This window comes from Adelges cooleyi, unplaced genomic scaffold, assembly GCF_023614345.1.
Source record: "Adelges cooleyi isolate 19-005CV unplaced genomic scaffold, UGA_ACOO_1.1 ACOO_flye_CR_arks_rails_tigmint_CR_PRNA_2, whole genome shotgun sequence".
Lineage (NCBI taxonomy): Eukaryota > Metazoa > Arthropoda > Insecta > Hemiptera > Adelgidae > Adelges > Adelges cooleyi.
Genome location: NW_026095860.1, coordinates 11,621,936 through 11,638,505, shown reverse-complemented (window position 1 = coordinate 11,638,505; position 16,570 = coordinate 11,621,936). Strand labels below are relative to the sequence as shown.

Sequence of the window (16,570 nt, the reverse complement as noted above, 5' to 3'; positions counted from 1 at the left end):
AAGATATTAGACTTTTTTAATTTTTTTTTTTTTGTACTATTATAGTTAATAGGTGAGACAAATTTAATGTATTTTTCAAAATTTTAACACCATCCCTTATGCGTTAAAACCATATCAACTTTAGATTTTTAAATGGTAACCCCCAATTTTTTTTTGATGATCGTGTTGATTTTTTTTAAATTTAATTTTAGGCGTAAAAACTAGCTAAATCAGACAAGTACTTTTAAAGTTATAGCTTAGTACTACAATATTATAATATTAGCTTATATGAGATGCTTTTATAAGTTTTACAACTAAAGAAAAAAATCGTTTATCGCCGGATCTCACGTTTCACAAAATAAGATTGATTAACGATACGGTTGTAGATTAAAATTAATAGTTGACGGTCGTCGGTCACAATGAAAACGAACTAATAATAAATCTATAATAATATTATATGGGTAATGTCTTCTTATCTGTTTTTTCTGTAGTGTTCCTAGCGGTGCGGTGTACCTGTACGTATTGAATATTAGGCATTAGCTGCTGTTAACAAACAATATTATAAGCCCTAGTAAATAGTTTTTTTTTTCAATTTCAACCATAGGCTACCGTGGTCTAATCACGGTCTTATATAGAGTATATACCGTAGTTCTACCAAAACGATTCGTTACTAGCGTAGATTAATATCAACACAGAACAAATTATTATAAAAATACGACTACTTTAAAACTAATCAAAAAGTTCATTTTTCTAATTTTTCAATTAGTATAGTTATTTAGCGTCTTGGTTTTTACTTTAAATATTTAGCGTCTTGGTCTTAATAAGTATTACTTGTACTGGTGTCTTAACTAGTCAAATTATTAATTCTGTTAGTGAAAATATTTTTAAAAAAACTTTAATAAATAACATTCAATTTTTTGTTTTTTTAGTATAATATTGTATTACATACAGTTAATAGATAATATGTACAGAATATATACAGAAATAAACAAAAACTAAACTTAATATGTACAAAAACTATTTTAGCATTTGTTCGAACTGGTTTATGATAGGTACATAAGATGTCAAACAACATATTTATAAGGCATCTATTGTGTTTATTAAAATGTTTAGATAACAAAGGATTCCATAAGAACTACGTTCATCCAATACTTGTGCACTAAAATAAATTTTCATTTTTATAATTTAAAGTTGTAACGCGTCAATTTTAACTATTTCTAGTTCAGTATTTTTAATTATTTAAAGCTGTATTTATTTATTAACTCTTTATTATATTACCACCTTAAGCCTATACTGTATATATTTCATAGTATTGACTATTCTTACTTATTTTAATGTGTTCATATGAACAGTAAAAGTATGTTTCTTATTTAATAAATGGTTGTTTTTCTCGTTGTACGAGGTATAAGCAAAAATTTAGAGTGACAATGATAAAGTACAATTTTTTTTGTTTTTGTACAGCTTTTTTAACAGTCATAAGCTTAAAATTCAATAATAATATTACTAACAAACATTTAAATACTATATTATGTTATGTTTATTATGATAATAGTAAAATAAAAAAACAAGTAACAAGATAAATAATATGCTTATAAGATACGAATAAACATTTTTATTTGCTAAATCATATTAAAAAATTAAGACTAAATAAAATTAACATATCTATAATTAACTTGTAAATAATAGAGGTACAACATATTGCTGTATATAGTGATGTATTTATAGGAAGTTACCTAGGGCGGTAAAGTTTGTTTGATGATTTCCCACTAGAAGAAATCCATCTCCATTTACATATTTAAGTTAAAAAATATTTATAAGTATATTCATTCAATTTACTTTTTTACACTTAATCCAATAGTTAACATTTTTTTTCTTCTATTTTGTGTTTTATAATTTTATTTACTTTATTACTTATAAAAACTTAATCGTAAACCACTAGAAAGTTGTCAATAAATTCTGTAATAGCTAATGCCAAAACTATGCCATCATGAAAATAATTTCAAGATTTGGATTAAGACAATAACATATTTCAGAAATATTAACATTCTCAGCGGCATTTTAGATTAAATTAATATTAAATAAAGAATTAATCATTAATAATTAATAAATAATGTATTATAATTATAGATATGTTAAGTATACGTGTGTTTAAATACTTAGAGTTTAAAAACTTTATGTCACTTTTAACATGATAAAGTACTTTTAAATTATTTTATTGAATTACATTTTTAGCTGAATAACTAAATATATATAGTTGTCTAATATTTGATTTGAACTTGTGAACCCAACTTATTCTTCTTACTGACTTAATGGAAAACCATTATCTGCAATAGTGTGCCACAGTAACTAAAAAATTAATAATAATAATAATAATAATAAATTGTTAGTGATGAATTCATAGAAATTAACTAAATTATTGCAAACTGATGATCTTATATATTTTACCTTAAAATAAAACACCTATAAATTTACTGAAAATTGAATACCACAACATTCGACAATGTATTGATGGAATTGGTTTAGACTGATTGACTACAATAATATAATACACCAAATTTGACGTTGGTAGTAGTGTAGTTGTAGACAATAACAAATATCAATGTAAGTTGAGATAGTCCATATTAATATTGAACATACTGAAACATTTAATTTAAAAAATTAAATAAGTTTCTTAGATACTTAAATAATTATATGGTTAAGCAACAAATATCAGTATACACATATATTTTTTATAATTATACAAGTATGATAATTTTTAAGTTATACGTTAATTTTTAAGTAACGCATTTTAATAAAACATATTAAGTATGATAAACATAAGTAATCCAAAAAAACTTATTATGTAAAAACATTTTATATGTTCATGAATAATAAAAAAACGATTAATTATATTTTTCTAATAAAAAAATGTACTTTTACAATACACCTATATCAATAAATACATTATCTTACCTATTATTGATTCAGTAAACGATGATTGAAGATTCAATTTTTTCATAAAAAATTTTATATTTTTTCTTTGAATTCAGATACCAATATAGTAAAACACAAAACTACACATTTATAAGTTTCTCAGAACAAAGACATAATACTGTAAAAATAAAAGTTTTAATTAAATATCATGAAGCATAATTCAAATTACTCTATTTATTTTAAATAATATATTATTATAAGTACCTTTAATTTTGACATTTGATGTGCATACATTTTATAAGTAAGGTTTTAGGTTTTATAGATTTGTCACTTGAGCAAAACTCCATCTCGGTATTCACATTGATTATGGATATTTAATATCAATGTTATTATTTAAAACACAATAAATGTTGACAAGTTCATAGATCTAGTAAGTTATGATAGTATATTATTATAATATACTAAGAAATTAAGACGTACAAATCGCATGAATAAACAAAATGTGTCAAATTAACCAAAACGAATAATTGCTAAATGCTGGAAAAATATTCACAAGGTATTGATAACAAATTAAACATACCTACTATTTTACAAAATAAATGTAAAAGTGTGTAGTGGTGGTATATTTGTCAGTCGATATAGCGGTTATCATTATTATTTACTATCGGTGAATTATTTACCTAAAGTAAATAGTGTTTGGTACGGTTATGATTTTTAAACGCTACTATTGCTATTGTCAAAGTTAATTGTCAATAAATAATAACAGAGAGCAGTCAAGTGTCACCATAATATGTTAGCATCTCCAAGATATTTAATTTATTTTTTACACTCCCTTTAATTTTAAAACTGTGTAGCTCGTTAACTACTCAATCGATTTACCTAGTTTTTACGCCTAAAATTAAATTTAAAAAAAATAAACAGGATCATCAAAAAAAAATTGGGGGTTACCATTTAAAAATCCAAAGTTGATATGGTTTTAACGCATAAGGGATGGTGTTAAAATTTTGAAATATATATAAAATTTGTTCCAACTAATTACTATAAAAGTATAAAAAAAAAAAATTAAAAAAGTCTAATATCTTCTAAGATATTGAGTGGTCCATAGTTAACCAATCACCCGGTATATGTATTTTTAAATCCGGCTTTGATCACATATAAGACTCATCGTGCACGTCCGCCAACCCCAGACGACGCATTCTAAAGAGCTATTTATAATACCGTGTATTCCCCAGGCAGTACCACCACCTGTCCACTTCCCCTTTGGACTGTGACCAACCCTTTGTATTATTTAGTTTTAATCTTTAAACAATATTTGTGCTCGAAGCTTATATACGTTACGGCCAAGGTTTAGCGACATTCCGGAGATGCGCATTCGGTCCAATCCCAAAGAAATTCTAATGGAAAATAAACACTACAAAATATATATCTGTACATGTACACATGTGTGTGTGCGTATAATATTGCTTTTTCTCGTTAAATTATTTTGTAATTTTTTTTGAATCTTTGTAATTCAGTAGACGATACAATGTGTACTTGCAAGTTAAAAATGAACACAGCAGTTCACATAATGTAATACAACACTAATAAATCAAACGCAGTAAGCCAGTTGCAGACTGCAGTCTATGTGTTTGATGAAGTTTTTATAATCGCATCGCATCATATATTTAAATTATTTGTATTACAGCGTTATACTTTTATATATTTAAACTACAAACAAGTTTTGTTCGACAATTCAATTAAATGATAAAATATGCGTATTATTTTTTATGAACCACAAAATGTTTTTCTTTGTTCGACGTTTATTTTTTTTTTTAATCTAATATGATTTTCTTCCTATTTCATAACTTTTTTTTTTGTTTGTTCTTTTGAGATTCTTGTTTTATCGCTTCAGGTTATTGTTGTGCATTTTTACGTTGATTAATTTTGTTCGAAAATAAGTTTTACAAAAAAAGTTACCACAAAAACGCAATATTTTCATGTTTGACATTTTAAAGAACATTTTTAAAATAGGATTTAAAAGAGCGCGACAGTAAATGTATGTTATAGTCGGTGTAATACCTACAATAATAGAGGAGAACAAATTTTAAATTTCATAAATATGACAATGGTTAACCATCTCATTTTCATAGTTAAATTTGATTCAAAAGTAAAACCTAAACAGCTGTATATTTTAATTTAAAAAAAAATATTTTATTTTACTGAATAATTATTTGAATATATTATTGTTATAATAATAAACTGTACTAAACGTTATAATATATTGAAACAAAACCCAATCAAAACAGTTTTATCAATCCCGTGTAGTACTCGATTGGTGAAATAAATTATTATATTATACCGTTTGTGACTTTTAAATTGTTTCCAACACATAATTAAAGTAAACAATTACAATTCATTTTTAATTTTAAACTGGATTTAATATTAAAATAAGCGGTAAATTTAAGTCGGTGATTAAAAAAATAAAATAACTAGTTCTTAGCAATTATAACTGTAATTAAAATACATTTATAGAAGGCATTCGTTTCGAAGAAAAAGTACACACCGTAATAATAATAAGCATAAAATAACTCGATACACTTGGAATAATTTCAAAGCGATTTACTTTATTGCCACTGTATGAGTAAATTTTCTCACCCGTTTGGCTGGACTATTAACAAAAACATAGCTGTAAACGGACTGGACTCGGCCGTAAAAGCTAGTACTTAAATGCAAGTAGGTCGGTTTTTTGTTGTTTTTCTGCTCTTAATAGCTTGCCCTTAATAGCGTTTTATTAGGCGTGAGCAAATATTTTATTGTTCTTGTGTTCTAAATTAAAGTCGCAAACACCGCATCAATGTTGGCTATAGTCGTCATTACATTATAATTATTTTTTACGGTGGTTAGGTTAGGCGGTTGAATTTTGGCGAATAATACAATCGAATTAAATAATAAAACAGCTGACTGTACAATATAAAATGTGGAAAAAAATTAGAAACTTGGTGATGTATAAATATTTCACGAGACTCGAGGGAAGCTATTAAAAATAAATAAATGTACAAGAAATGACATTCACGGTACTCAATAGAAGTCGACGGCTTTTATGTCGGTGTCACGGTTCGTTTAACCGACAAGGGCCACTGGCATTTGACCGCATGGAGGTTTTTCATGTTCATAAAATTGGTTTCTGAAAGGACTCCGGTATTTTTATGGGGGGTCCGTTTGGATTTGAATTAAAAACGTTGTAAACACACAGTGTAATGTTTTCTTGGAGCTTTCTGCGATAATTAAAAACAGAGCGGTCCGTGTAGTTTTCGCAAAATTAAATTCGATCATATAGCCCGTTAAACGAAATCGTGTGCTGATGATAACAATTGTATTTTACATAGAAAATAGTAAGTAAATTTATCAATACAGCGCCTGACACCATAATTTTATATATATTTTTTTTTTGCAGTGTCTCTAAATTTTAATTAGCACTTGTTTTGTGTTTAGAATATTATAGCAAAAAACGCATTCTGTTCGTCCCCTTTGGGTTGCTGTACTGCATTTGTTCTTTATGCGAACACAACGCACACTATAATGTAATTTTTTACAAAAAAAAATCCCCTCCCATTAACACGTTATTTATGGAGTTTTCCGGGAGCAAATAAATATCTTAATCTTTCGCATGTTAAACATAAATATTCATTTCGCGGTGTTTACATAGAAATATTAAAAGTTATAACCTCGTGTATGTTGCATCCGTGTGCTTCATAAAAAATAACGTATTGAATAAAATGGAAGTGTATTGATTTACTTTTTCTTTTGTTTATTTCATGCGAGTACACGCTCGTGCACTATACTACGTCAAATAGTATTATTATTTATCATAACAAATTACAATGGCTGTGCATGATAATAATATATACTGTTAACATGTCCATACGTACACATACATTATAATGTCACAAAGCAAACTGTAATAAATAATAGTCTATTAAAATCATTAAACTGTGCATAATGTTCCTAATAGTTGTAAATAAAAATATTTTATTTTAGCTTCGACGCTAATCGGAGAAGGTTAAATTTGTATTGACTTTCAAGAATAAAATAATTACAGCTCGATTATATGAATGTATATCACAACAACTATAAGTACAACGAAGGTTGTAAATATTCGAGAAAAAAAATTGTATTGGAAAAAGTGTGTGTGAGCTGATGATAAATAATTTAAGAATTAATTTCTTTAAAATATTATTTTCCTATCTACATTGTTTTTTTGTTGAACTTGTAACCATAGTATTAGTTTGAATGAATAAACCAACGATGTTTGGGCGAAAACCAAAAAAAAAGACCTCACATTAAAAATAAACTTAAAATATAAAATAGTGCATGTAAACAAAAGCCAATACTTATTAGGCTTTCGTATTATTTGTTCTTAATAAAAAATCGGGGCTTATTAACTTAGTATTATAACAATAAATATTGTATTTGTTTTTGAAATGTTTAAATTAAATAAAGTACAAATATTTCAACTATTAAAATGTTACATGTATGAAGTGTCTTGTACATAAATTTACTTTAGAATATATATTTAAACCAAACAATTCCATTTAAATATATGTAATGTATACATATACTTATGGTTGATTTCAGGCATTTCTAATATTATTCTATTATATTTGATCAAACATTATTTAGGCAGGATCAACAACAACATAACGCAATAATTTTGTTAGTTGTACAATTATTTGTTTTAGTCCATTTTTGGTTCTTCTGCAATAAACGTTATTTGTCTTCACTCTTCTTTGATTTTACCGTATGTACACAATATACTTAATAAATAAATTTAAAAAAAGAGTAACATTGGGTTTTTAGTATTCAATCTTTCCATAACTGCATGGTCGTTTAAACAACGGTACAAGCTTCGGGTTTGAGGATCAATAACGCTGGCCTGGCCACGTGGAAGAGTGTGTTTAGGGTATATAAGAGAACATTCCTTGGTCGTGCAGAAAACGGAAACTCCAGACGGACGGCAATAGAAAACGGTGCCGTTGTTTTGGTGGACATCCGAAAATTATGATTAATGAGCTCCGGAATTCGGTCGACTCAAGAACGAAAGGGTCCTGATTTTATGAACTAGCAGCATTTAGTGGCTGCCGTACTTAAGCCCTGCGTTGTTCATAGTTAACTGCTAAAAACGTCACATCTGATAACCGTGTTCGAAACCTAGTCGACCCGAATTCGCGGCACAAGAACAAGGGATTCGATTTAAATCCTAATATATAAAATGTTAATTCGAATAGCCGACTGCCGCCAGTCGCCTAATCGTCTCTTCCATGGGATTCATATAATATATCTCGCTCATAGAAAAGCATCTGAGGCGGCTTAGGCAGCGCGTGGCGTTGGCGCGCGTTTTTATCATGTCACAACGTTATCGTATCAAATAATAACGGTGACGGCGTGTGTTGTTTTTTTTTGGCGAGTTTGTACTTTCCTAAAATTAAATTAAACGTAAAATTATTATTATTATTATTAATTACACTGTTGTTCATTGTCATACGTGGTTTTTTATTCAATAGTGTTTCCCGGTGTGTCAAACGTTACCTATTAATATGCGTCGTTGGATGTTGGTACGTTTTTTAGATTTAGAATATATATAATAATATATAGTATGGTAGTATATTACATTTTGCTTAAACCAAATTATCAAATTAATTAGATGTACAAAATTCTTATCTTTTTCAAACCGCTGTGTGTGGTGATAACGATACATTTCATATTTTTTGTTGAAAAATTTGTTGACATATATATCTACTATTTATTTTCAATTAAATAACTTACTGTCTTATTTTATAAATATGTAAATTATTTGTTTTAAGCCAATACTATAGTGAAATCATAACCGACGCGTGTCCGTTTAGAAGATTGATTGCTACTTCTATCTACTCTGTCTTTAATTAATACAATAAGTAGTCATTATTGTTACCATTGGTTACAGACTGTTATCCTATGCCGTCACCGATTAATTTGCCTGCGGCCACCAGAAAACTTACACCGTAGAAGTTCATTTGTTGTTATTTATGAAGTATTTTTTAATAATTAGTGCCTATCTAATCTCTATACTCAACCCTAATTTAAATTGACAGTTTTTTTTTCATTATACAGTGTCTTAACCGACTTCTCTTAACTAAAATCATAATAATATAGTAATGTCGGTTATCTATACTTTGAGTGTTCGCTGGATGTTTGAGTCCAGCTATATGATATTAGATTTTCGGTATCCCGGCTCCATTAGGAAGGCTCGAGAAAACTAGAAAATAACGAGATAATAAACGGGCTCTGGATAATCGTTTATTTTTAGGCCATATCGTGTATGTATATATGTATAAATACAATTCTCGTCGTGCTCCCCGTGTAAACCCCGACCGGATTCTGGAATCCACCCCGTCGGGGGCGGCGGGCGTGAAGGGTGAAAAGTTTTTAAAATATATCTGTCCGTGCATAAAACGCAAAAAGGTCGGAGGGGCAGCCGACAAAGTAAAGGTACCGCCGTTATGTCCGTTGAATATTATGAAAACGCATTATGGTATGCAAATGAGAACTTGCGCAGGATGTTCGCGGGCCGTGTGTAAAAGACACCGGGGAGGATAAGTATAAAGAGATTTGGAAGGGGTGGGAGGGCGAAAAAAAAAGGAGAACAAAAACAGAAAATCCTAGTAAGAACACGACGGCACTCGCCCTCGTCAATATTGCACCCCCGCCGCCGTCGTTGTCCGTCTCTCTTTATTCAACTTTTAGAACCCGACGATTCCTTTAACAAACACCAGCACTATCCTTGCACAGCCATACTGTATATGCATATTATATAGTGTATACATATATATGCAAACACGGGTTAAGTAATGAAATTCATGCGGTTTCGCCCTCAGCCTGTGTTGTATGTACATAGCACGCTGTTTATACTGATGTTGTTTAGTGGCTGGCAAAGTAACTTACACGGAATCCCGTTTGAAACAACCATGACAAACCACGTGATGTAACTATACTCGACCATTGTTCTGAGCCGTTATCTAGTGCCCGCCCGTTGCTTGTTAATACGCCAAACACAACAGGTAACCCTGGTCGTTGGTAGGTAGGTACTCTTGTAAAACTTTTTGGCCCTGTGTGTGTTCTGTATATTAAAACACATATACACGTTAGAAAGGAGTACCTAAACACTAAACTGACCCACTTGTACCGGCGCAAAAATTAGGACAATATGTATAATATTTTAATGTCAACACGTTTAGTATATTTATAATATAATAACAAGCAAAACAAGTACCTATATACTTACTGCAGTTATTATTTATTCACGGTGATTATCGCAATTATAACGGTAAACTTTTTACAACCGGATTATAAATAGCTTATTGTTTCCATAATATATTACACTAAGAGGATCCGCCTGTTTTTAAGGAGTAAAGTATAGGCAAGTTTTTGAAACATATTAATTTAAAGGTTAAACTGCGATGTTTAATTATAAGTTCAGCATTTATGGCTCTTTTTTGGGAAAGTTAATTTATTTTTCGGACTATCACAGCAATGTTTGAAAGTGATTTAAAAAAAAAGGTATAATTTAAGTTTTTTTTTTTAAAAACCGACGAGAGAACCTAGTTGAAGTTCTTTTCTTTTTAACGGTATAAAAATTTGTTTTCTATGACAATTTCGCTTTGACCTACACACTTTTTAACGATTGTTTTTAAATGGTATGACGTGGGATTGCATGTATACTGTTTTTAAGGAATTTTTTATGGGCAATATTTAAGAAAGAAGAGATTTTTCTTTAATTTTGACCATGTCAATAAATTTAGCGGTTAATTCGTGTAAGCTACCTATGTTTAATTTAAATAATTTCTTCTATCGATAAAAGCCATTTTGGTTTATTTTAGACTAAAAATCCGGACACAATTTTGTCTACATGTACATTGCGTACACGCACAATTAACTAGGTTTTGTTTTTGTTTTTTGCTTATAACAATCACTACCGTTAGCTTTGAACGCGGCGTGCTATTAGAAACAGTGCTGGTGGCATCGGTTTTTGGAACTTTGCGAAAAGTTAAACGCCATCGCCATTTCGCTGAGCAAAGTTGCCTCCCGGCCAAACGGTTGAAGAGAGGATCGGACTGGCGAGTATAAGTGTGCAGTCTGACTGCAACGACGGCCGGGACCATGTGTTTTTGAAAGATCCGGCCAATTAAATCTTCATTTCTCCGACTTAACCCCACACGCCCGCCAGTGGTACGGGGGTCGTGAACCACCCTCGTCCCACACTGCTTCGGGGTCGTTTCGAATCTCGCCCCGCCATGCCCTCACCAGTCGTAAAGGATGTTAATCGAAAAACCTAAAATGTTTGTTTTGCAACTGTTTCGTTATAAATAATATAATAATATAACGCTGTTTGGAAAATATTAATTAAAATTGTAGTAACGTCCAAACCATTCGGCATACGGAAAACGAGTTTTATTGAACGTTTTATTAAATTATTATTACTGCCGTTTTGTTTCCTATTAACTAGTAAAAATTTTACATATTAACAACAATGTGGTTTAGCCGTAGAATTTAAATTTCACGCCTGCCAAGTTTTATTACCGACGGTTATAATAGGCATCTACATTGTTTAAGAGCATGTTATTTTTCCATCAAACCTGACTGTTCGCACTTAAGCGTTTCACTCCGACCCTAATGGTTTTTCAACAACAACACCCACGATAAAAATGAAAAAGAACATATTTTCGAAATATTTCTTAGAAAATAATTTACTTAAGTTTAAAATAACCCCTTTTTCATACACCTTTTTCGTCATCGTGTACCCGACCGAATAATGAACATTAAATATTAAAATAAGATTTTGGAGAAAAAAAAACACCATTACCAAACTTCTCAATAAATAGAGAGTATAGCGTCCATTCAATAGGCCGGTTTCTTGGTACTTGACACATTTTTTAAGAGTCACGCTTTTGTTATTGGCGTTTAAAAAAACTTGTCTCAGTAGTGCTGGCTAAGTTATGAAACATTGATAATATAAACCTAGTATAAGTCCTATAATTCAATTTCTATTGACTTTTTTTTTTAAATATGTCAACGACCACATTTGAACAAAGTGTTAATTTTTTATCGATAAAAGTTAAAACGTATCAGTCCTTTGGAAAATTGTTTTTTCTAAGACATGTTTTGTACAATAAGTGTTGAATAACAGCTGCGTAAATATTAATACAGTATCCTTAAGAAATTCTCGTTGATGTTCTAATGAACAACTATGAAAACTTTAGTTTCGAAGAAGTGCTTGTAATTTACTCCGTCGAGAAAGGGTGATGAAGAGCCTAGCTTTTAGACGGCCGTTATTAAAAGGCAATACATATTTTAACAAAAAAGTTTTAACGTGGTAAGGCGATGCTGTCGATAACAATTACTATCACTATTTTATAACACTTAATACTTTATTTTGTACGCATTACCTATTAATAACTACCGCGTTTATATCAACTGAGTAACTCTCGAGAGAACGCTACAATTAATCAAGAGTGTCGTTTGAGACCTTGAACGGGTTTTAATCGTTTTAGTGTAAGCAAAAGGAATTGATGAAATCGAATCCTGCAACACTCGGAAGTGAGAGATTAAAACTGTTATTATAATTAATAGCTGTTATTGTCAGATGAGTGGTACGCTATACAATTTGAACCGCGTTTAGAAAACATAATATTAGATCCGCAAGAGATGACAGGAGGATGTGATTGAAGTTGTATTTCTCTCCGTTCCGGCAAAATCGTTTAATTAACTTAATATTATGCAAGACGGACGTTATACAATCAATATATATTTGTTATAAATGGAGTTTGATTAGTAACAGCTATGATAGCAGTAATAGGAAATAATAGTTATTGTCTGGTATAAGTCTCGCACGTTTGATACATTTTTATTGGGTCTATCAAACGATACTTTTCAACTTCGTATAAATTCAATCATGTTTGTTTGAAGCCAAAATACCGTTAAATCGTATCAAAAGCCAAAACGGCATCGTTTTCTAGTTTGGAAATTATGTAAACGGTTTTATCGAATCGATTGAATCGGTGTAAACATTTACGCTTGAAGATCAAACAGTGCGGCACAGAAGTGCGGCGACCGGCGACGCAAAAGCCCCTCTCGACAACCTCCACTGCTCGTCGTCGCCGGTAGGCCTTTACAAAGGGCTCGTTAATGTCAATAACCACATAATAATATCACCACTGTATCGGTTGCGAATGACACGTACATACATACCGTGCTTGTATATGTCAACCACTTAAAAGGGGACTAGCACAAAGCCACTGCTGTGAATAGACCGTAAACTGTTAATGTTATACTGTCCTACAATATATTATTATAATTATTATAAAGTATACAAGTACAATTACTAATATCGAGTTTATGCCAACATAAAAGACAACAATTCTTGTTACTAGTGCAGAATTTCAAATGTAAGCCACATTGGTGACATAGCAGCTATATTGCCGTTTTAGTGACTTTTGAAATATTAACATAATTCGTCTTAAGCAAACAATGTGAGTGCGTGTCTGTTTGTTTTTGGGTAAATTTATTTTCGTGTACTACACAATGCGTTTAGTCATTTTAGTTGTGGCCATAGACTAGTCAGGTCATATTCATTTTATTCAGTAAATAAATTTAAACTTCTAAACGATTAACGATGCAAAAACTTTTCAACGTTAACACTGTGATTGCTTTAGTTGTAATTGTATGTATACAAAAATGTACAAGCGATAGCACGACGATTCAGGTCGACTACCTTTGGCAAGCACGGCACTGGCAAGATATGGAGTGGTTCGAGGAGATTAACATTGGTGATAATCTGGGCTTCAGGTCGAAAGAAGAATTATGGTCTATGCCTGACCTCTCCGCCGGCTTTAAATTGGAAATAATCCCTTTATTAATGGGATGCAGTTACGGACAGAAATTGATTGACTTTCTCTTGTTGACGACCAGTGCAGTGGCCGAGTGCAAAGTTTTGTCAGTAGACGGTGTTGCATACGCTCGAGATTGTTGGCAAAATCTTGGAGACAGTATCCTTAAAGGTTCGCATACCATATTAACATTGTTGCGCACGTTCATGCAGATTAGGTCTTTAGGCAGCCAACCTGATATAGCCGCCATACCGTTTCACGACAAACTGTTAGAGATTCATAGTTTTCTCCAGGAACAAGGCCCCCGTGTGAAAAACAGCCTCACAAAAAAAGAGATAGTGATGTTTAACCAGCAAATAGAGGATTATGTCAAGTCCTTTGGGACACTTTGGGACAATATCTGTCGACCGGAACACAGTATCATCGATGAAGAGCTATTAGTGAATGAACATAATCATCAAACTATCATACCGAGACTCTGTGATTTTTTTGTACACAGACTGAATTCTTTGACGGCATACGTAAGTAATCATATTCTCAATCTTGGTTTTGATTACGAGGCGAATATGATCGAGATTTCCTTTACCGTTCCTACAAATTAAATATAATTTTAAATGTTTTTTTTGTATATAAATTGTAAAAAAACGCATTAATTTTGTCATACTATTATGTTAAAACTCTTAAATTTGTCACTAAAATTGTCTTGTCACTACCAAACTAAAAAAAATATAGTGTTGTAAGGTATCTAGATTCAATAAAGATTTATAGCCGTTGTTATTTGAGTTGAATATAAATAATTATATTCAAAAAACGAGATTAGGTATTTTATTTATGAACATCGATTAGTACATGAAGTCCCGAAATAATGTTTAACTGGTAAAAATTAAAATTAAATTTTGCATAAATTAAATTTTTAATATTTTAATTCAATTTTTTTTCTAAACTAAATATGCTTGAAATAAATTGCTTTCCGAAAAAACTGATCATAACCGTAAATCGACTAAACGAATTAAGTTAACAATTAAGACACGTGCACAAGTGTTTAAATAGAGTAAACTAAGTTTGTCATTGGAAAAAATATGTTTTGAGATTACATTAATTTACATTTAACTCGAAAAAGTAGTTGATTGTTGTTATGTTCAGGTCACAAAGATGTATCGAGTACTAGCTGTTTTTTTTAAATCATCAGCCGTTCCAAAAAAATTTCAACAATACGTTCATAATGTGTGTGATTAGTGTCTTTATATAAAAAAAAAAAAAAAACCCAGTACAGTAGGGTCGGGCATAGTAAGGAAGGCGAGGTCACCGGTCTACAAGAATTATTATAACTGAATGTGATTAAAACACTTCTTAAACGTAAGTACATTAAATTCACAGAGACAGAGACATTGATTATAATTTTAATAGGTATCTTTTGATATTAAAATATATTATGTCTTAGGCAAATAATAAGTGCGAGCCGATTTTGTATTTTAAACGAAGGCGTCACAACTGTAGGCGTTTTAAGCAAATAGAATGAGTGCGTGTCATGGTCTACACGAGACATACCTAATAAATGTATACATTTCAGTATCATTGCTATAGCAATAGTCTATAGACCATATTATTCAGTTAATATTTGTTTTTCCTCGAGTAAAATCAAATTATAAACGACTTACAATGGTTAAGATTATTTTAGTTGCGTTAGTCGTACTGTGGGTACGAACATGTACGAGCAATGGAGAACCGGATGAGCCGGACTATCTTTGGGATGAAAGACATTGGCAAGGAATGACGTGGTTCAATACGTTTAATACCCATAAGGGCTTGGTGGATAAAAGAAAATTATCCGTATCGTATACCGACTTCGGACGAGTGACCCGACTGAAAATAATCCCCGTGCTGATGGTATGCGGTTACGGACAGAAATTGACTGACTTTCTCTGGTTGACCATCTATACAGTGAAGGAGTGCAGAAATATGTCAGAAAATATGGACAATTACGATGACGATTGTTGGGAACACCTTGGAGGTAGTCTCAAAAAAGGCGCGCTTACCGTATTCAAATTGTTGCGCACGTTCAAGCAAATCATTTCTTTAGACAGCAGACTTAATATCGACGACATTCCCTTTTACGATACACTGTTGGCCGTTCATGGTTTTCTCGAGAAACAAGGCCCCAGTGTGAAAAACACTCTCACAGAAACCGAGGCCACAAGTTTCAATCAACAAGTCGAGCATTTTGCTAAGTCCTTTGGGGAACTTCTGGACGGTAACTGTAATATGGAACACTCTGTCGTCAATCAAGAGAAATTAATCGATGAATATAAAGACCAGAAAAACAACAAATTTAATGTCTTACACGATTTTTACTTAAACAGATTGGATTTTTCCGCAGCATACATGAGAGGACATATGCTCCATCTCGGTTTTAAGTACGTACCGGAAACGGACAAGGTTATATTTTCTATTCCCAAATGAGCTCAGCCAGTTACAACGACTAGCAAATAAATTGAGTAAAACTGAAAAACAGATAAGATATAATATTTCAAGTTTTTTTCTATTTTATAAAAATTGTAATAAAACGCATTAAATAAACGTGAAGAAAATCAATTGTGTGCCATTAAAATGTGTTTTTATTGACTTCAACAACAGAACAAAAATTAAAATAAAGCACACCGATGTTAAATGATCACCTCGACACCTTCGTATCAAAGCTAAAATATTATTATTAATATATAATTGCACAATCGAAACTGTAGTTAAAATTACCAATTATATTTAGTAGATTATTATCTATA

The 16,570-nt window shown here is 30.9% G+C and overlaps 1 protein-coding gene and 1 long non-coding RNA gene across 3 annotated transcripts in view; one reads left to right on the top strand and one right to left on the bottom strand.

The window, feature by feature from the left end:
- Window positions 1-16,570, top strand: part of LOC126833283 (nucleolysin TIAR-like) — a 197,786-nt gene that overhangs the window by 64,043 nt on the left and 117,173 nt on the right. The window lies entirely within an intron of this gene.
- Window positions 2,302-3,418, bottom strand: LOC126833285 (uncharacterized). The gene is made up of 4 exons (XR_007684928.1): window positions 3,157-3,418; window positions 2,932-3,070; window positions 2,425-2,615; window positions 2,302-2,325 (listed from the first exon to the last, which is right to left on the bottom strand). It is a non-coding gene; the product is annotated as an uncharacterized LOC126833285 (long non-coding RNA).